Source organism: Ochotona curzoniae, unplaced genomic scaffold (genome assembly GCF_017591425.1).
Source record: "Ochotona curzoniae isolate NIBS_2020 unplaced genomic scaffold, NIBS_Ocur_1.0 contig_4105, whole genome shotgun sequence".
Classification (NCBI taxonomy): Eukaryota; Metazoa; Chordata; class Mammalia; order Lagomorpha; family Ochotonidae; genus Ochotona; species Ochotona curzoniae.
Window position 1 is genome coordinate 4,846,354 of NW_024466129.1, and position 21,130 is coordinate 4,867,483.

A 21,130-nucleotide genomic window follows, 5' to 3' on the forward strand; every position below is an offset into this window, starting at 1 on the left:
CTACATCAAAATTTGAGTTATTGGCCAAAAGACAGGATTTGAAGTTAAAGCCAATCAATCCTCTGGCAAAAGAAGAAGTCGACATTCTTCAGAATTCTAAAATGGGATCTGGAGTCACCACAACCAAAGAGCCACGATGTGGAGGGTAAAGGCGAAATACGACAATTCGAAGAACCATGAGGAAATACACTCAGCAGATGTTGGAACTAGCAAAGAGGAATTTCAAAGCAGCTATCAGAACTATGCTCTTTGATGTTCTGTGAAATGTGCTTACAATGAATAAAAAGATAGGGAGTCTCAGAAGGAAAATTATTTTTTTTAAACTGTGAATTCTAGAACTGAAAAAATAAAATATCTGAAATGCAAAATTCACAAGGTGGGCTTAACAGTAGACCAGAGATGATGAAGGTCGGAGAATTGAAGGTCGCTCCAAAAAAGTTATCCAATCTTAATATTGGAAGAAAAACAGGGTTTAAAAAGGGAAAAGATCTTAGTACCGGGGTCAACATTAAAACCTTAGGAGTGGAGCATAAAATTAACACCTCTAGCACAGATACAAAATTGCAGAATAAGAAGCTGAGCAGCAAAAATATATGAAGATGCAACAATTAAAATTTCTTAAAGTCTGATAACAGAACTTAACAGATTCACACAGAAACCAGGTAAGGCAATGATAAGCACAGCCATGCCTAGGCAAATCACAACAAAACTGACAAGTAAGGAGACGAACTCATGTAAGCAGAAAGGGAAAAACATCAGACACAAAGGAGGAAAACATTAAGAATGATCATCTTGTAAGCCAAAAGAGAAAGATAAAATAATCCTTAAAATATGAGGAAAAAAAAGTTTGTCAATTCGAAATTCTATACCTAGCAAAATTAACCTGTAAGAAAACGGCAAAATTAAGACATTTTCAGAGTTTTAAAAATTCATCACTAATATATACACACAATAAAAGCTCTTCTGATCTGAAGTTTCTATGTTTTACATGAAGTTGTACAGTTGATGACAGAAAATTAAGGATGTACATTGTAGTCCTTAAGACAATTACTAAAAGTACAAAAGACTGTAATTTAATAGATAAAAGTAAATTTTTTAAATTATCAGGCCTAAATAAGGCAGGAAAGAAGAACAAATAACAAAAAATAAGTGTGAAAAGAGAACACAATAACAAACTGAATGAAATCTGAATAAATCAATGATTAAAGTAAATATTAACACAATAATGCACTAGTAAAGGTCAGAGATTGTTAAAGTGGAGTAAAAAGCAAGATTGCATGCTGCCTGTGAGGCATTTATTTGAAATACAAACAGATTAAAAGTAAATGAACAGAATTACATAAGCTAGATAAATAATAAATATGTTACTTTTTTTAAAAAAAAAAAGCATATCTCAGGAAAATAATAACACAGTAGCTAGCATGGCAATTCTAACGTGAGATCAAATAGACCTGTGGAAGAATTGTAACATCAAAGACAAAGAATACTTCAAAACGAAGCATGGAGAAGATACAACAGGTTAGCCCTCATCAGTAGTTAATTCAATGAGTGAGGTGTGTCTTTCATAATGGCCTCTACTGGAGTGCCTGGGTTGGACTTCCAGCTGTACACCCCAACTATCACTTCTTATTCATGGCAGGTGGTAGTCCTGACACGTGGGCCCCCACTACTCACACAGGAAACATGGATTCAATTCCCACCCTATCCAGCTCCAGCTGAGGTGGGCCTCTGCTCAGTTAAGAGTGGATAGGAGTACTCTCTCTTGCTCTCTCTTTCTTTCTTTTCCTTTTAAATAAGTAGTCTTTTTATAAGATGTGACAGTCTTCAATATGACATGCACCTAATACTAGAGTTACAAAACACATTAAGAAATCTGTATAGAACTCCAAGAGAAACTGACAGGTGTACAGTCAGAAGTTGTTTCTATTCATAGCTCAACAATTAAAAGACATCTTGGGCAAAAATGTCTATAAAGATGGAAATCATTCAAAGGCCACTTTCGACCAATTTTCAAGTTGTTTTCAAGGACGCAGGGTACATTCATCAAGATAAAAGTTTCAATAAATTTAAAAGGACCAAAAAAGCATTCCCACCTGTGAAATTGAGATCACATGGCTTTGTTTACTTCTCTGATGCCTCACCAGCTTGGTTAGTGTCTCCAAAACAGATACACATACACACACAGAGATACTTGAGAAAGTATATGGCAACACCGTCTTGTAACCTGCTGATGGACTATACTATTGTAATAATACGGGGGAGAGTAGTGAGGGAGGTGGAGAATGGGGAGGGAGGAAGAAGTGGAGGAGGAAATTCTTATACCCAAAAACCCATATAATGGAAAATTAATAATAATAATAAGGATAGGTTAATTGTGGTACCAAAAAATGTTGAAAACTACACACAAGTTTTTCATAATATGCAGATTCCATAAAAATTTTGGAGACCTCTCACTTATGTGTGCATGTGTAAACTATTTATTTTATGAAAGTAGCTATGCAATGGCAAGAACAGGCAAGCCGGGAAATGATAGGACAAATGAGAAGCCAAAAACTCATGCAGGAGGTAATTCTGCAGTTTGGAAGCAAAATTTCTTCTTAGAAAACTAATTTTTGCACTTAAGTCTTTAACTGATCAAGAGGGATCCACTCACGTTGTTGGGTCTTCTTTCCTTTACTTAAAGTATGCTTTAAAGTTCTAGTTAAAGTAGAGCTATCTACCAAATTCCTTCACAGGAATGCCAGAGCTGGCATCTCATTAAACAATCAGGTACTATAGCTTAGGAAAATGTATACATGAAATTAATCACAGTTTCCAATTCAACTACAATGACACATGGAAAGTGTCCAATAAACCTCTGCCGAATGGATGTTGAATAAATGATGGTGAGACCACCAGCTGCAAGTCAGATGGCACATCACCACCTGTGAGACTGCCTCGGCCAGGATCCTCAAGCTTCAGAGATCAGCAATGCTGCAGCGCCGACTGCACCTGTCAGTGACACCGCCACCTCTAGGGATGCAACCAGAACAGTACGGGGAAGAATACGAGAAAGGCGATGACTGCACGTGGACTGAATGAGCTCTGAGTAAATAAAAAGGTCTATGTGTTGTTTATCAGCATACCCTCCATCTCTAGCACAGCACCTAGTGTGTAACTCTTGACAAGGCTGATCCTTGTTATTCATAGAGGTCACATCTGATCATTTACTTACTCACTGAGATGTGCTGTGTGCTCAGAACTGCTGCACTCACATACATGCGCAAACAGGTGGAAAGGTGGAGTCATGGGCAATCCTAGCTGAGGTCAAACGATACCATCTTCTGCGTTCTTGTTTCAAGTGTCGTGATGAAAACACACAGCCTTTGCACGGTCTATTAGTGCCACCTTTCTCCGTTTTTTGTTTCTTGGTGCTTTCACTGCTTCAAATGCCCCCTAGGCAGATATTAAATGGCTGTCTAGTGTTGCTGAGAGCACAAAGACCGTGATGTGCTTAACGGAAAAAAACACATACATTTAGTAAGCTTTGTTCAAGTGGGAGCTACAGTGTTACTGTCTGTGAGTTCAATGTCAACAAATTATGTAATAAATCAGGTCTTTTGAACAGAAATAAACACAAAGGGGCAATGTGGTGGCACGCAGACTTATCCTCCACCATAGCGCCGCTGGCTCGTGTTCCGCTGCTCCACTTCCAGTCTAGCTCACTGCTTACGCACTGGAGGAGTAGCAGAGGCTGACCTAGTCCTTGGGCTCCTGCAACCATGTGGAAGACCCAGAGAAGCTCCTGGCTCCTGGCCTTTTAAACAGAAATAAATAAACCCTTAAAAATGAAATACGAAACACATTGATGAGTCATTGTAAATGTTCTGGCCAGAGGTTCACAGAAACCTAGCCTTGCATTTTCTCTAAAATCAAGGGTTCAGTATTCACCAAGTCAGCATTCTAGGAATTTTACCACAATAACTGAAAATTGACTGCAACTACTGACGGAACAAATGAATGAATGAAAGCGATAGTTACAACAGAATTTGTGAGTCAATTGAGAACTTTGAGGTTGGACAACCACATCCATGGTGATGTCATTTATGGCTGTAGATAGGTTTAGAAAGAAAATTTAAAACACTATTTTTATGTGTTTCTTTTGAGACATTTGTGAGATAGCCAGGGAGAGACATCAAATAACCTGTTGGATATATGAGTTTGATTCTCAAATGAGATTTCTGGACAAGAGACATATAAAAGTGCAAGTCGCCACCCTATTGAAGGTTCTGGAAGCCACAGTGACAGAAGAAATGAGCTGAAAGGCAAGGGCAGGGCAAGAATAGAGGATGCAGAACCAAGCCCTTGGTACCAGTAAGGGAAGGGAGCAGCCACGGAGACCGAAGGGAACAGCCAGCAGCAAAGACAACCACCAGGCTGAGAACAACAGCCATTCTTAGGGAGTGGACCCTGGGTGCGGACTGCCCGTAGATGATGCAGTGAAATTTTCAGTGGCCAGGAGCCACCTGTAAGGCAAAGGAGGGGCAAGGAGATGAGAAAATAAAAGCAGCGCCATTGACAGTTGTAGAGCTTTTATGTTGATGGCTAGCATGGAATGGAGGCACCAACTGAAGGGAGACAACCGGTAGACAGAGGGTTCGGTTTTGATTTGATTTTAACTTGGAGAACACTACAACATGCGCTCCATTGTTGGGAATGATGCAATGAGGACTGGATAAACGCTGAAGGGGAGCAAAACTCAAAGGCCTTGGGGTGCTTAGAAAGGACAAGATCCAAGCAGATTTACAGGAAGCAGCCTTTGTGAAGAGGAGAGGTCACTACGAGAATTTTCCCCATGAGCACACATGCACACCCACAAACACTCACACACACACACACACACACACACACACACACACACACACACTCACACACACCCCTCTATAGCTCTGCAGCTGATATCACAAATGACTTTCCATGTATTCCTATTACCATCTGGTTTTAACCAAAGCTCAAACATGCAGACACAGAGTCTTGCTTCTAGTCTGAAGTTTGCATGTTTCCTTTCCCCATGTTTCAGACCTCTGTGCTTTATTTTTTTAATGAAGTTGCCTTTCCAGTTCCTGCTAAGTCTCTTTCCAATTGTCAGCTCTTTCCAGAGGCTTAGCTTCCCTTCCTCTCTCATAGTTTCTGACGATTTGGGTCATGTCTGTTGTCCTCCAGAGGCACTGCCTGAAGGATAAAAAGCTAATTGTCCCCTCCTCCCTCACTACCACCCAATGGGTAAAAATCCCCTGAGCATCCACTGCCCACAGTCAGTGCAAGACTGTGCACTGACAGTTTCTAATAAAGGCTGGGCTTTATTAGAAACTTCACTTATGGCAGTTTATGCTCATCTATGTTCATCAATGTCCAGAATTTCTCTGAGACATGACTGTGCTAACAATTTTAAGTTTTGCATAGCCTAAGGAGGTCAGCCTCTTTTGATCTACTGCAGCATGTAACACCCATGAACCTACCATGTTATCTGTTGGAAGTCTAAAACACATCATCACATTTATTCCTCATGATACCTTGTAAGGAATTGTGACGGTTTGTTTTGGTTTTGTCAATCCCTCTGAGTTCAGACAGATTAATCCCTGAATGTGTATGATAAAGGTATTAATTTGATTATGGTATTTAAGGTAGAGCTTCTGTGATTAAGTGATTAGGTCCTGGTGGCCAGCGCCCCCGCGATTAGGTCCTGGTGACCAGCACTCCCATGATTAGGTCCTGGCGGCCAGCACTCCCGCGATTAGGTCCTGGTGGCCAGCGCTCCTGTGATTAGGTCCTGGCAGCTTACAGGCAAAATGAGAGACACAGATGTACACCTCTGCTCTGCAGCACTGCATGTTTTTGCCCGTAGAAAACCCGTCATCAGCTGATGTCCTTACACCTTGCACCTGCAGAACCAGGAACCAAAATGACCTCTTTTCTCTATAAGGTAGCCTGCATCAACTATTTTATTATCATAAGGAAAACTGGGTTGACTCAGTAGGTAATATGATTCCCATTCTGTGTGCTAGGAAACAGGACTCAGAAGTTGAACAGCTAACAATTCAGGGAGCCCCTGTTTGGACTCTCCAAGTTTTGAAGTAGGCCAGCAGGCTTCTCTTTGCATACCCTTCTGGCTGCCATTTTAGTCCATGCATGCTTTTGTTCCAGCTCTCCCAGTATTCAGAGACTGCCTTTACGAAAAATGCCCATCTTACCCACTAACTGAAGGCCAACCCAGTAAATGACTGCTATGACACCCAGGAGCAGTATGATTGTGCTTGTACTATCTGAAAAAGCACTGCATACTATTGTAACCCATTGCTCAACTGAAGTGAAAGAAAGAAGAGACGGAAAAGGAAACTTAAGGCATGGGAAAAATCAGGGGCAGGTGGTGAAGCCTAATGTCGTAGATGAGGCTTTGTAAAAGCCAGTCTTACGTAAAAATAAAAGCACTGGTGAGTAGAAGGGAGACCTAGTGTGTTGGGACACAACCTGCCTGAGTGTAGACAGTGGGGAGGGCTGTCCTGCATCTTCAGATGCTGGTGTGAGACCAGCAACAGCCAACGCATCACAAGACAAGAAAGAGAGCTCTGTGAAAAAGGAGGAGCGGGGGATAGGCCTAGAGTAAGAAGCATCCCTGAGGGTAAATCAGGGTCTCACGGAGGCTTCCTACCTTGCTTTTGACAAGTGTGGGCTGAGAATCAGAACCGGAGCAAGTGCCGACAGGAGCAAAGCAAGCTGTGGAGAGCGTGGAAGGCTCAGGAGCCAGAGGAGGGGTGACGGTCTCTGAAACAACAGGAAGACATGTGGAGGAACACTGAGATTGATAACAGTTCAAGATTAGAGCAGGTACAAACATAGTTCCACTCAGTCCTATTTTTTTCAAACCAGGAGCAGAAAGTTGTATTGTTATGGATTATTTTACACCTTGTGCTATTTTAATAAAGCAGGCTCTGATTTTTGAAAGCAGATGTGATTTGATTATGTGCTAATCTCTGCCCAATTAATAGTGCTACTTGGGCTGTCTTCAAACAACCTCAAAACAATTGGCTGATAATTGAGAACCAAGTCAAATCTGAATTTCCTATTCAGTGAATTTGCTGGCGACATCTCTGGGAATGCTGGGTGTCACAATCTCTTTGTGACATTCAAGCCACCTTGTATGTGCAGGCACAGACCCAGAACACTGACAGCCAGATTCTCTCATGTCACTTCCTGAAGACTTCCACTCTCCTCAGAGACAGGAAAGGATTTGGTGATGATGCTTTTCTAATTAATGGCAAAATGATGTGGGAGTAAAAATCCACACCTCAACCCGAATGCTTTATCACCCTTCCAAATACGTTCTCTGAACAGTTTTGTAATGTGCAGCTGCACTTGGCAGAGAAGGTGAGAACAATGTGGCACCCACAAAAAAAAAAAAAAAGAAAACATAATGTATAGGTATGCCACACACAATGCACTGGTACCTGGACGTACAGAGAACACACGGGCACCTCCCTACTAATGAGGCAAATGGGAGGACAAAACTAACCCCGAGAAATGAAGGATTCAAATGAAGGTCCTTGAGGCCCATGGCACAGCCGGTGAAGTCCTGCCTGCTTCCCATACAGGCACTGGTTTGTCTGCCGGCTGCTTCCCTTCTTATCCAACTCCACCACCATGCAACATCCCACCAAAAGGAGCAGGCGATGTCCGAGTCCTAGGGCCCCTGAACCCACATGGGAGTTCTGGATGGAGTTCCAGGATGCTGGCTTCAGCTTGAGCAAGCCCTAGCTATTGTGGCCATACAGGGAGTACACCAGTAAAGGAAGACTCCCCTTTCTCTCTTCTCCCTCTCTCTCTCTCTCTCTCTCTCTCTCTCTCTCTCAAGTAATAGCTAAATCTTTTTAAAAATTATTGATGTTCTTGATATAGTTGCTGACTGAAACCCCATGCTCATTACCGCAGCTATTACTGCTAATATTAACAGTAAGCACAGGATTTTGCATACCACTTTACATAGTAATTATAGCATTGGGTTTTGAAAAATATTTGTTAATGTTTCCGGAGGAACAAAAACAGAAACCCTTTATATCAAAGATTCCCAAGGCTTTGTCATTCAGGACTCCCATTTTTTTCTTTTCCCTATAAGAATTCTCATTTTTTATTGTATTTTTCTCTAATTTATAACTTTTATTAAGGAATGGTCCATTTCCACATCTGTGTTCCTCAAAGAACCATCAGCTTGCAATAATGCATGTGTCTTCATTGAGCTAATATAATTCTATGAACTTGCTGTTTGAGTTACTCTCTGATGCTTTATTATCAGTAAATCAATTTTAGTTCAATTTTTAGATAGATGGAGCATAACTTTAAGGTCTCCACTACCTCCTTAAGGATTTTTAGGGATCCTAAAACCTTGGAGAGAATGCTTTTTCTTCATTCTTTTTAAACTAAACATATTCTAATAAAGAGTATCTAAAAATCCTTAAAAGAAAACTTGGAACTTTCGCATATCACAAAGCAATTATTTGAGGGTACACACACACACACAGGAAAGCCATTACTATTGTTGTATTACCAAGCACATTTTCCAAACCTAAAAAATCCACTGCTAGTGCTACATAGCAAAGCAGCAAAGTACATAAGTATAATGATTCAGATAGATGTCAGCTTGCTTGGCTTCTAATGCCATCGCTTCTTAGCTAAACACATGGGAAAGTTTCTAAACTCAGTTTCTTCTTCTGAAATGTAAGATTAAAATAGAAGCTCTTTGAGGCTCAGGGAGCCTTCCCTGAGTATGTACAGAGAGCCTCTCACATTGCCTGGCACAGGACAAGCAACACATCCTAACTAGGCTCAGCATGACTACTTGCAGCATCGTCAGTGCATGCTCTCAGGTGGCGCTGCTGGTTCCTGACTATTTGGACAGCCAGGAAATGGAAAATCTAGAAGCTTGTGGCAACTCTGCTGAATCTCTTATTCCCATGGTTATTACACAAACTGCATCTCTGCTTCAAACTGAGGCTGTAAGCAAAGAAGAAAGGGGTAACATCTCAGGAGACAGAACGTCATTGGTTCAAAGAGCGCCTCTAGCTCCTACCAGCCAGAAAGATGTACATAAAATCTCAGGTTTATTAGTGGCCCTCAATAAATGTCAGTAAAAGGGATCGTCCCCAGCTTCTAGGACAGTGGGGATTTACTGAAAGGATGCATATAAAATGCCAAAGTGCTTCATGTGGTAAATCTCCCCACTCCAAAAAGAATGGCTACCATGATTGCTATCCATGAACACATAAAAGTATTACTTGCTGAATGTAGTCCCTTGTGTAAAAAAAGAAGACTTTTGAAATCTAAACACATTCTCATTTACTTAGAGAAGCCGATAATTAGCGCTGGAAAAGGAAAACTAAAAAGAAATACTGCTAGTTAATTTGTTCATTTGTCTTTTCCCCTTGCACACATTAAATGTGGCTTGATCTTAAACTATGTCAATATGTATCTACTGGTTCAACAGTTTTAACTATCTGACCTGATTATTTCACTGGTTGCTGATATAAAAGGACTGATTCTCTGACAATTACTAGCTGGGCAATTCAGTCAGAAACAAAAAAAAATCACACTGCTTTTCCACCATAGTTTTGTTATCAGCGTGTCCTACAGAAGCCTCTGGAAGGAAGTTCTTTATAGAGAGCGCCTCCCCGGCCGATGCGCAGAGCCATCCTGATGACCCCATGCTCTAGTACTTTGCCTGGGTCATTATGCTGGCGACTTCTCAGTCCAAATCGAATCTGACAGGGAGGGCTGTCTTCTTTCCTCCTTGCTCTAAACGGGACCCTTTATGGACTTCCTCCATATATCTATAGGGAAAACCAAACCCTACCTAAATAATAAAAAGTGGAAAAGTTTCCCCAGGCATTCTGTCTCTTCCGCACCTTGATTAGCCGAGCAAAATGTAGACATAAAATGCAATTGCTTTTTTTTCCCAGATGCTAAAAATGTCAGCCTTGATTTACCCCGACACTCTGACTGACTCACGGTGCACATAAATCCTTCATGTCCAATGCAATCACTTTTTGACCTGCTCAGCGGTGAGAAAGGGAGGGCTCTGCATTGATTCTCCCAGAGCCAGTACCTTGATCCCAGTAACGTTTCCTTGCTCTGCCACAATGAGGAGCAAGGGACAGAAGAAAAAAGGCAAAAAGGCACACGTCCGTTGTATTTTTTCTGAGACATCATGCAACAACGGATATTTTAAGCGGATAAGAAAGAGGAGGAAAAGGAAAATAACATGCATTTTGATGAATTTCTATTTCCTCCCACTTGGCCTTGACCCACCACCTCAGCTTGCCTCTGTTCCATCCTTGATTAGAATAGTAGCAAGAACACCTGCCACTTAGGAAGCTACAATCTCACTGCAGTAGGGGAAAGCCTAGCCAATACCTTGATACTGGGCGATTTCCTAGTGCAGTACATGAGACATCCCTGGGACTGGCAGCAAAGCCATGGTCATTGACACTGTGTGTGGGTTGCACAAACAGATGGATGGCCTGTCGGTTTAGAGTTCAGCTTCCAAAAACTTGTCATGTGAAGCCAACCTGTTAAGAAAATGAACACTGACTGGTGAATGGAAAAGACACAGCTCTGACCTCTCTACTGCCTCTTACTAATCATTTCATCGAACTAAAACATTTATCTTCCCCCACAATTGACTCCTCAAACCTTCAAAATGAACATATATGCCTGGTGCTCTTCAATCATAGAGATCTTACATATTTGAAATGCTGTGAACTGTACTGAAATAAAAGAAGCATAAACTAACAGTGCTCTTCTTCCTTCTCTCCATGGCCATGAGCTCAAAAAAAGGATGCTCCTTTGTCCAGATGAGCTGGCCCTTCCCTCTCCAAATTCACATGGTGCGCAGAAGAGCCACCCCTGCCTGTCATGTGTGTGGTGTAGCATCCTCTCTAACTCTTCATCCATGTTCTTCCCCAAGGCCTTGGTGGCCCTGAGTCCCTCCCACGTTCCCATTTCTCCTTTCATTCCTGTCTTTTGTCAATGATATTTTCTTCCTCATCTTGACCTTAAAGTTTTCAACTTAGAGCCTTGATGTCAGAGACTATATATGGGTTTCAAATAGTGAATTAATGAGACAGACTCTGCATTCTAGATGCCTCAATCTTCTAGTGCTTGACCAAGTAAACTTCTCACTAAAAGGTTTCTCTCTAAAGGAGGAAGCAAATTATCCCTTTTTGCATGTAACATGATCCTATATACAGGGCAACCAAAAGACTCCACTAAAAGATTACTCTACCACCTAAGAGAGTTTCGTAAAGTTGTTGAATATAAATTCGATGCACAAAAATCCAAATAGCCTTTGTATACACAGAAAACACTATAGTTGAGGAAGAACTTCTAAGATTGGTGCCATTCACAATAACTACAAAATATGTGAATACCCTAAAAGAAGCTTATAGAGGTGAAATATCTCTAAAATTAAAATTATAAAAATTGAAGAAAGAAATAAACAACACAAAAAAGTTGTGTCTTCCGTGTTTGTGGATTAGAAGAATTAATATCATTAAAATGCTCATGCTACCCAAAACAATCTACCCTAATTCATTGTGATCCTAATAAAAAAAAATGTTTCTCTTGGATCTAGGAAAAATAATGCTAGAATGCAAATATAAAACTTTTGGGGAAACTCTGTAAGACATTTACATAAGTGAAGACTCAGAACAGACCCAGAAGCACAGACGATAAAAACAAAAGCAAGCAAATGGGATTTCATCAAGCTAAGGAGCTCTGTACAGCAAAGGAAATTCTCAACAAAGAAGCAACTGACATAACAGCAGAAAATGTGTGCAAACGATGCAACTGATAAAGGATCAATATCCAGAAACTATAAGGAGCTCAAGAAACTTAACAAGCAACATACCGAACAATCCTGTTAAGAAAGCAGCAAAGGAGATAAACAGGCACTTTTCAAAAGACAAAAATCAAATGGCCAATTGACACAATTAGAAAAAAAAAGTGCTGAGGATCACTAGTTATAAGGGAAATGCAAATGAAACCTGTTGGGGAGATTGGTTTCACCTCACCTTTCTTGGAATGCCTGTAATGTAGAAATCAGGAAACAAATGCTGGCGAGGATATGGGGAAAGGCTACCAAACAGCGTCCATGTGAATTTCCACCAATATGGAAATTCTTCAGAAATCTCAAAATATGTTTACCTTATAACCCAACCACCTAAACTCCTGGGAATTTATCCCAACAAAATGAAATCTGTACATGAATGATCTGTACCCCAATGGTTATTGCAGCTCAACTCACAATTGCTAAGACATGCAATCAACCTAGATATACATCAACTGACAACCGAATAAAGATGACCCCTCTGTGACTCATGTTAATATTGGGAGGCTACTGGGTCACCCCTTTGCTCATCTCTTTTTTCCCCTAATATACAAGTCTGACATAGCATTGGCATAATTGATTTGATAGGAAAAAAACAAAAAAGAGGAAATTCAACCAGAATCCCACCTCCCCTTACTGTGACTTCATGGTCAACAAGTCCTGTGCTGGCACCTGTTCCGTCATGGCCTTCTACATCCCATTTCTGCTCATGGTGCTGGCCTATTATTGTATCTGCATCACAGGTAAGGAGCATGCCTACCAAATCCAGCTGTTAGAATGAGCAGCAGCGTCCTCAGAGAGCAGATCCTCGCCAGCAGACCAGCATAGCACTCCTCACATGAGACCAAAACAGCCGAGACTCCATGCACCATCATTAGTTTCTGCTTCTGCCAGGCTCCAGTCTGTCACCAGCACTGAGGACCTTTTCATAGACTACATTGTCCCAGAGAAGGTATAGACTGCCTTCCTCTGGCTTGTCTATATCAATATAGCTTGGCTATATCAATTCTACATCTTTCTCTATGTCTTCTTGAATACATCTTTTAGATGTGCCTTGCTCATTATACTTTGCTGTGACGATGAGTACTATTGAAGATCTTCCATTCTTGGCTAGACAGTTCCCTATTCAGCCACATTCATTAATTGATCAACGCATGTGCTAAGGCACAAAGTTCATCACAGTAGACATCGCCGGGAACTTGGGAAATTGCCTATGTACGACGGCCCAGAACCCCTGGAATCTGCTTCTGATTAAAGATGTGGCTTAGCTATTCACTCCCATTTGTGTGTGCATGAATAGGACACACTGGTACACCCCTGATGTTCCTCTGTATTACATCGCAGTGAGACACGATACAGTGGGACCGTGGGTCAAGGACATTTATTGAAGAGCCTGATATCCAAACACAGAATCTCCATGTTATGAACAGGTTGCAGACACCTTAGGATTCAGCCTCCCCTGCCAAGGCAAGGATGGCATCTTCCAACAATCCCTGAAACTTAGTCAATCACTTATAGCAATGAGACTTTATTACCTCCTAATGTAGCTTCCCTTATTTCAGGAAAACTTTACTTATAAGGAAATTCCTTCATCAGGAAATACACACACAAAATCTGTCTTGCTCCAGTTTCCGTCTGAACCTGTATAACCACAGGATACACACACACACACACACAAAAAAAAAAAAAAAATCTGTCCTGCTCCTGTTTCTGTCTGGACCTGTGTAACTGATTCTTCCTTCTGCCTGAGAACACTTAGATGTTGGAAGACAATGACCTACCACTCATTGCCACCTTTTATTCTTCGCTCTAACCAAAACATCACCGATTCTGTCCATTAAGGCCTTTTAATTCTGGACATGCTTTGATGGGTGAAAAAACCTTGGTTCTCTTAATGAAGTTAGATTGACATCAACATCAAGATGTTGGCGGGAGGCACTGAAGTCCTGACAATAAAAACCCTAGATTCTTGCTTCAAAAGGAGAGGGGAAGGTAGCTGGGCTGCAGTGGTCTCTGCAAGGGGGTCAGGAGGCTGGTGTGGGTGTGTGTTGACAGTGGCCTGTGCAGGGAGTGAACCATTTGTGTAGCTCCTGGTCTGAAAGGACCAAGAGTGCCTGTTGTTGGTTTTTGTCTCTGATTGGAGCTCCACTACTGACCTAGCCCAAACAGCTATCTTACAGGTGCCTGGTGTAGGAGTAAGGAGACAGTAAATGCTACCAGCTTGGGCACTTGAAAAAAATATATATAAATATGAGTATGAACATAAATATTCATACACCTGGGAGCTGCACTCTGCCTGCAGCCATACCTTGTCCAGAAGAGCCGAGCTGTGAGGAGATGGGGCCTAGTGTGGGCAGGAACTGGAACCCCTGCCCACCAGAGTGACCCCTGGGTCTTCCATCTATGACTATTTACACAAAGATGTTCACTGTTCATGAATACACCTGATATTTCAATATTAAGAACTATGCAATGAATTTTTTAAGTTCTTATTTTCAATTACACTGTTTTATAGGTATAAGGCTTCCCTCCTTTGTTTTTCCATTTACTCCTTCCCTCTTCTCCCTCCCCATGGGCCTCTGTATTTTAGAATAATATAGTCCTGATGCGAGGCAAGATGGCGGCATAGGGTGCAGACACATTTGGAACGATGGAGAATCTTTAGACAGGGTGAAGCACAAGAAGCAGATTATAGAAAAAATAGGGGTCAGGCAGTGGGCAGGGGTATGTGGGGACCCCCTGAACGCAGAGAAGCAGCATTGACGGCAGAGCAGTGTGCAGTGAACAGAAAACCCACCAGCAACCCAGATCCCAGTAATCTGGGCTCCAGCAGCAGCCTCTGCTCGGCTCTTGGTGGCAGCCAGGTGGGGAGCTCAGGAGGCGAATGCAGTCTGAGACCTGCCAATCTTGCTGAACAGTTTTGACCAGCCCCGATCCTTCAGCAGTGCCCTGCCAGACGCCATCTTGTGCAGCGGCGCAGAAAGAGTGGATTTTAAGGGATGAGCCAGAGTGGGCTTGTTTCTAGCTAACTGCACTGAGCAGAGTCCACAGGGAAAGCAGTGGGGGTGAATCCTAGACTCTATAGAATTGTACCATAACATTTTAAAGATTTTTTAAAAAGCAATCAAATGCAACACACACACAAAGGGCCATTTTAAGGTCTCCTGTAGTTCTACTCCTCAGAAATACTGTCAAGAGTCTGGTGCATATTTTGCCATTTTTACTTAAATATGCTTTAATATACATTTAGATAAAGGAACATATTTTACATACTGTTTGCAACTTGCTTTTTTTCACATAATAAAATACATCAAGCAACATTCTATGTCAGGACATAACAGCTCTTCTTTCTCACTATTCTACCACACAGATGTCCACTGAGGGGTCTCCCATGGATGTGTATTTTTCGCTGATGTGAACAATGTTATGGTGAATATCCTTGTGTGTTTCTGTGTACATGCTTGTGACCATAAACAAATATATATAAAATCAAATATATATATAAACAAAATATATAAAGTCTTTCAATAAAATAATGTATTCCTTCAGCGTAGTCTCAACTGCCGTGTTCTGCACTTTTCCTGTGTCATGACGTTGCAGGTATGAGTCTAGTATTTTGTTGTCTAGGTATATTTAGCAATTTTATTGGGGCCTACACTAATAAAGAGTGGAGATGCACATAGTGCAGCTCTTTATTTGATTCCTGATACTCTGGTCTCCATTACATCATTCTTTTGTGGAATTACACGTGAATACCTGTTTGCCTTTATATCTTTTCATTTAGTATTTTGGGTGAAACTTGTCTTATAATAGAGAAAATGGATATTTGTCCTTTTGGGATTGGCTTATTTCATTGAGTACAATGATATTCAGTTGGGAACCACTTTGTTGCCCATGGTAAAAGTTCATTTCTTTTTAACGGCTGAGTAATATCCCACACAGATTTACCACAGTCTGTTATGCAGTCCTCTTTCAATGGGTATCCAGGTTGTTTCCATGTCTTTGCTATTGTGGATTGTGCTACTATGGATATAAGGAGGTTATAAGCATGTTGCTTTCTTATATGTAGGTGTCACTTCTTTTGGATATTTCCCAGGAGTGGGATTGCTGGGTCAAATGGCACATGCATTTTTCACTTGTCTGAAAATTGAGTTCCATAGTGGCTGCCAAGTGTACAGTCTCACCAGCAGTGGAATAGGGTACCTTTTCCCTACAACCTCATCAACAGGTGTTAGTAATAGATTCTGAATGAAAGCAGTTCTCACTGTAGTTAACTGGAATCTCAAAGTGATTTTAATTTGTACTTCCCTTATTGGTATGGAGCTTGAGCATTTTTTCATATATCTAATAGCCATTTGATCTTTGTTCCTTTGAAAAGTGTCTGCTCATTTCCTTTGCCAATTTCTTAACTGGTGTGTTTTGCTGTTGAGTTGCTGGGGCTTTTGTATACCCTGGATATTTGCACCCTATTTGTTGTGTAGTGTTCAAATGATTTCTCTCGTTCTGTTGATTGCCTCTTCACTTTGTTGATCATGTCTTTGCTGTACAGAAACTTCTTGGTTTGATGTAGTCTCATTTGTTTATTTTGGTTTTGACTACCTATGCTTTTGGTGACTTTCATAGGACACCTTCACCTATGCCTATATCTTGTAGAGTGCTTCCTATGTTTTTTTTTTCTAATTATTTGTTGGTTTCTGGGTGCAGAACTGGGTCCTTGATCAATTTAAAGTTAATTGTTTACAAGGTGGGAGCCATTTTTTAAAAATGTAATTAATTTTATTGGGAAGGCATATCAAATTTAATGGATAGAAGAAGAGACAGAAAGATCTTCTATCCACTGATTCACAACCCAAGTGGCTGTAATGACCAGATCTGAGCCAATCCAAAAGCAGAAATCGGAAGCTTCTGCCAAGTCTCCTTTTGGGGTTTCTATTCTGTTCCATTTATCTTCTCTGTTTCTGCGCCAGTACCAGGCTGTTTTTGATTACCACTTCTCTGTAATATGTCCTGAGATCTGGAACTATCATTCCTTCACCTTTATTTTTATTCTTCAGGATAGCTTTGGCTATTCGGGGATCTCTTATTTTTCTAGGTGAATTTTGCATTCAGATCATATTTGGGATTTTGATCGAATCTGTGTATTTCTTTTGGTAATATGGACATTTTGATGGTGTTGATTCTGCCTATCCAACAACGTGGTAAATTTGTTATTCTTTTAAAGTCCTCTTATATTTATTTTTTTAAATGTTTTGTAAGTTTCCTCATAGAAGTCATCAATGTCTTCGGCTAGCTTTATTCTAAGGTTTTCAAAGTTCTCCTCTGCTGCTTTAAAAGAGACTGTTCAGACTAGTACTTTTGCAGCCCTGGAGTTGTGTACAGTATGTCCATCAGTTTATGTTCTCTTATTTTGTACCCTGCCACTTGGCCACACTCTCATATAATTGCTAATAATCTCCTTGTTGAGTATTTTGGTTCTCCTATGTATAGAATCATGTTGTAGTGAAATAACTTGACTTCGTTTCTCCCACTTTGAATTCCTTTAATTTCTTTTTCTTGCCTAATAGTTCTAGTGATGATTTCCAGTACTATGCTGAATAGGAGTGTCTTGTTCCAGATCTTGGTGGGAAAGCCTACAACCCTTCCCCTTGCAGTGTAATGCTGGCATTGGATCTTTTGAATATTACACTCTGTTGTAGAATGTTCCTTGTATGCCTGTCTTGCTTAGGGTTTTTAGCATGAAGTGATGTTGGATTTTGTCAAATATCTTCTCTGTGTCTGTTAAGATGATCATAAAGTTTTGTTCTTCAAACGATATGGTATATCACTTTGCTTATATTAAAGCATCCCTGTATACCTGGTCTTTTGAACACTCAGGACATTGAGGTCAATGTTGCAGTCGAACCCTCTGTGTGGTACATAACATGAATTCCAATGAACTTTGAAGCCTGGTGTGGAACAGTGAGGAAATCCAGCAACACATCTGGATCCCACAGGTATTTGTTGGAGAGAGGAGCTCCAAGCACCTGCATGCCCTCAGATGCTTCTAGTCCCAGACAACAAACTTCCTTTTGGGCTAAAACCTTGTTCCTTAAACCAGGATTGTGGGGCTGCTGGCTCTGGCCATGGGAGCAGTGACCAGAGTTCATTGTTGAGCACTGAAAATGACTCCAGTAAAAGTGACTTACCAAAAGAGCTACTGAGACAGATCGCTACATATGATCATCAGAAGGGGAAACAGTATGAGGCCTGTCTCACCTGTCTGGAGGACTATGAGGACAGCGACAAGCTGCGGGTCCTGCCCTGTGCTCACGCTTATCACAGCCACTGTGCGGAGCCATGGCTCACCTACACCCAGAAGACATAGCCGCAGGCAAGCAGCCGGTCCATCGGGACCCTGGCAATGAGGAGCAAGGGAAGAAACTCGGGGACAAGAGCGGGTGAGGAGTAGGTAGATCCACAGGACCATCCTGCCTCGGAACAGACCCCACTCCTGGGTTCCAGCCCCACTCTTCCCACCTTTTTTGGCTCCAAGCCCCAGCCTATGAGTACTTTATGCCATCCGTACACCTGTCCGCTCTAACTTGTCACCTTCTGCCGTGATTTTGACAGCTGGAACAGTCACTTAATAAGGAAGGAAAAATCAAAATATATGTATGTATACACACACAATGGAATACTGCTCAACCATAAAAAATGAATTCTGTATTTTACAACACAATGCATACAACTGGAAACCTTATGTTAGTAAAAATAAGCCAATCCCAAAATGACAAATATGTGTTCCTTGATTTGCAGGTGAGTTACTACAAAAGTAATCTATATGAGTAAAATTGACAATTGCTAACAGGCTTCAGTTATACTCTTAAAAACAGTGGGGTTTTTTCTGCCTAACTGTTAAATTACATATCTAGTAGAAGGTTAAGCCTGTGATTATAAAGTATAGTGAAAGTATGGAATTGTACAAATTAGAAGAAAAACAAGAAGAAAGAAAGTGAATGAAAGAAACAGGCAATGTGGGAGCACGGGCAGGAGGAAAGGTAGGGTGGAAAGTATCATTATGTTCCCAAAACTGTTTATATAGAATACATGAAATCTGCTCACGTTAAATAAATAAAATAAAAATGAAACAGAAAAGCCTTCCTCTACCTACATATAGTCAAATGCTCAAGGAGTCACTCGTTTTTTTAAAATATTTATGTATTTTAATTAGAAAGATAAATTTGCAAGGAGAAAGAGAAACAGAGAGCAAGACTTTGCATCTGCTGGTTCCCTCCCCACGTAGCTGCAATAGCCAGAGCTGAGCTGAGCTGAAGCCTGGAGCTTCTTTCGGGTCCGCCACATGGGTGCTTTCCCTAACCTCTCCACAGGCTCCCCACTCCAGTCGCTCTCTGCCCAGGAAACTACTCCAGGAAAGCTGCACCAGTCTGCAGTCCGAGGGATCCCTGCACTGTGTGACTCCCAGAGTTAGAGGGCAACACACTGACATTTCACGGGCAGAACTGCCAGAGAGCCCACGCCCAGGTACCACCTGTCTAATCTTCCAGGAAAAGGGAAGCTGCATGAAGCTCTGGCAACTCTCTGTATCTTTAGGATAAAAGATAATTAAGCCGACACCACAGTAGGCATTAAATGACTTTTTATTCAGACCCCTGCTCCAAGAGCTACAAACTGGACAAATTGTTCTTAATCCTGAGAAGGGATCCCGGAGAGTCAGTAACATCTGTTGTGTTTTTCATTTTGGGGTTATCCATAGTAGCCCTTAACACCAGTTTTCTCCCAACAAGTCCAGTGCTGCAAAGAAGCAACAAAGTAGCTAAAGCACCTCTCCCCCTTGCCTGTCTACACCTTTAGCTGGTGACATCATGAAGACCTGCCTGGTGTGGAGCCGATAGAAACACTGCAGCTGGATAGGCTGTAACTCCAGGGATTCCTCCGTGCAAGCTGCATTGTGCAAATCAAGAGAACAGGGGAGGGGAAAAGAGCACCAGCCTTTCGTCGTTATGTGTGCCATGCTCTGCTAGCCAGCCCCTGGCCTTGGAACCCATACATTATTTAATGGAAAGGAAGACATGCCCTCAATGAGCTGGAACAATTGCTTAAGGGAGGTGGGAGTGGGGGGTGAGAAAGGATTGTGTACTTTTTTTAATTTCATACACCGTGCCAGTTACTTTTGTTTCTTATTTAGGATACAGCATTAATCATGCTAATATTTTACAGCCAGACTTCACTCTTTAGTCATTACTTTAATCAAACCCATCAGTGAACGAAGGAACACGTTACCAGGTGGGAATAACTGCTACCGCTCGCTGTTAATTACTTTGCATTTTACAGCAATCAGCAGCAGGGGCTGAGATCATAATAAATTCATGACTTATGGGCCCATAAAATCATTACCGTAGGAAAATATGTTTTATCGGGGATTCGATGGGCTGCTGCTCAGACAGAGATTTCTTGAAGGAAATGACACCCATGAAATTAAACGGATCCTTGCAGTCAGCAGAAATGCAAATGCTCAAAGAGCAAAATTTTACCGAGGGAGATGGAGCAGGAAGGAGGGGCCTGGGTGCCTATCCTGTGCGTGTGAAGAGCAGAGCGGCACGGCCGTGGGACAGGAGGGGCAGAGGGGTGCTCCTGGAAAGACAAGAGAGCGATTCCAGCCTTTTCCCATTGTCATGGATGCTGTGGTTTAAAGGGATATCATAGGCTATTGGAGGTGAAGGGAACAACTCAATAAATCATCATTTAAGAGTCTGGGAAAGGAGGGAAACCCAGTTCCGGGCATTCTGCCTGGTCCTCAGGCTACCCGGGCAGGTTGTTGGGTACACAACTGGTATTTTGAACTGGGGCCATCCTGTTCCTCAATTCCTTTTTTAAAATATATATTTCTTTTTAATATAAAGGCAGATTCACAGAGAGGAGACAGAAAGACCTTCCTTCCTCTGATTCACTCCCCAACTAACCCCAACAGCCAGAGGTGAACTGATACAAAGCCAGGAGTCAGAAGCCTCTTCCAGGTCTCCCATATGGCTGCAGGCTCCCAAGGCTTTGGGCCATCCTCCATTGCTTTCCCAGGCCATAAGCAGGGAGCTGGATAGGAAGTGGAGCGGTCAGGACACAAGCTAGCACCCATAAGGGATGCGAGTGCTTGCGGGTAGAGGATTGGCCAGTTGAGCCATCTTTCCAGCCTCACTTGTTCCTGGATTCCAACCCCCTACT

General features: G+C 41.7%; 2 pseudogenes; both read left to right on the forward strand.

The window, feature by feature from the left end:
• Window positions 1-12,308: 12,308 nt before the first annotated feature.
• LOC121159228 lies at window positions 12,309-13,169 on the forward strand (annotated as a pseudogene).
• A 667-nt stretch (window positions 13,170-13,836) lies between these two features.
• LOC121159229 lies at window positions 13,837-18,494 on the forward strand (annotated as a pseudogene).
• The last annotated feature ends 2,636 nt before the right edge of the window (window positions 18,495-21,130 follow it).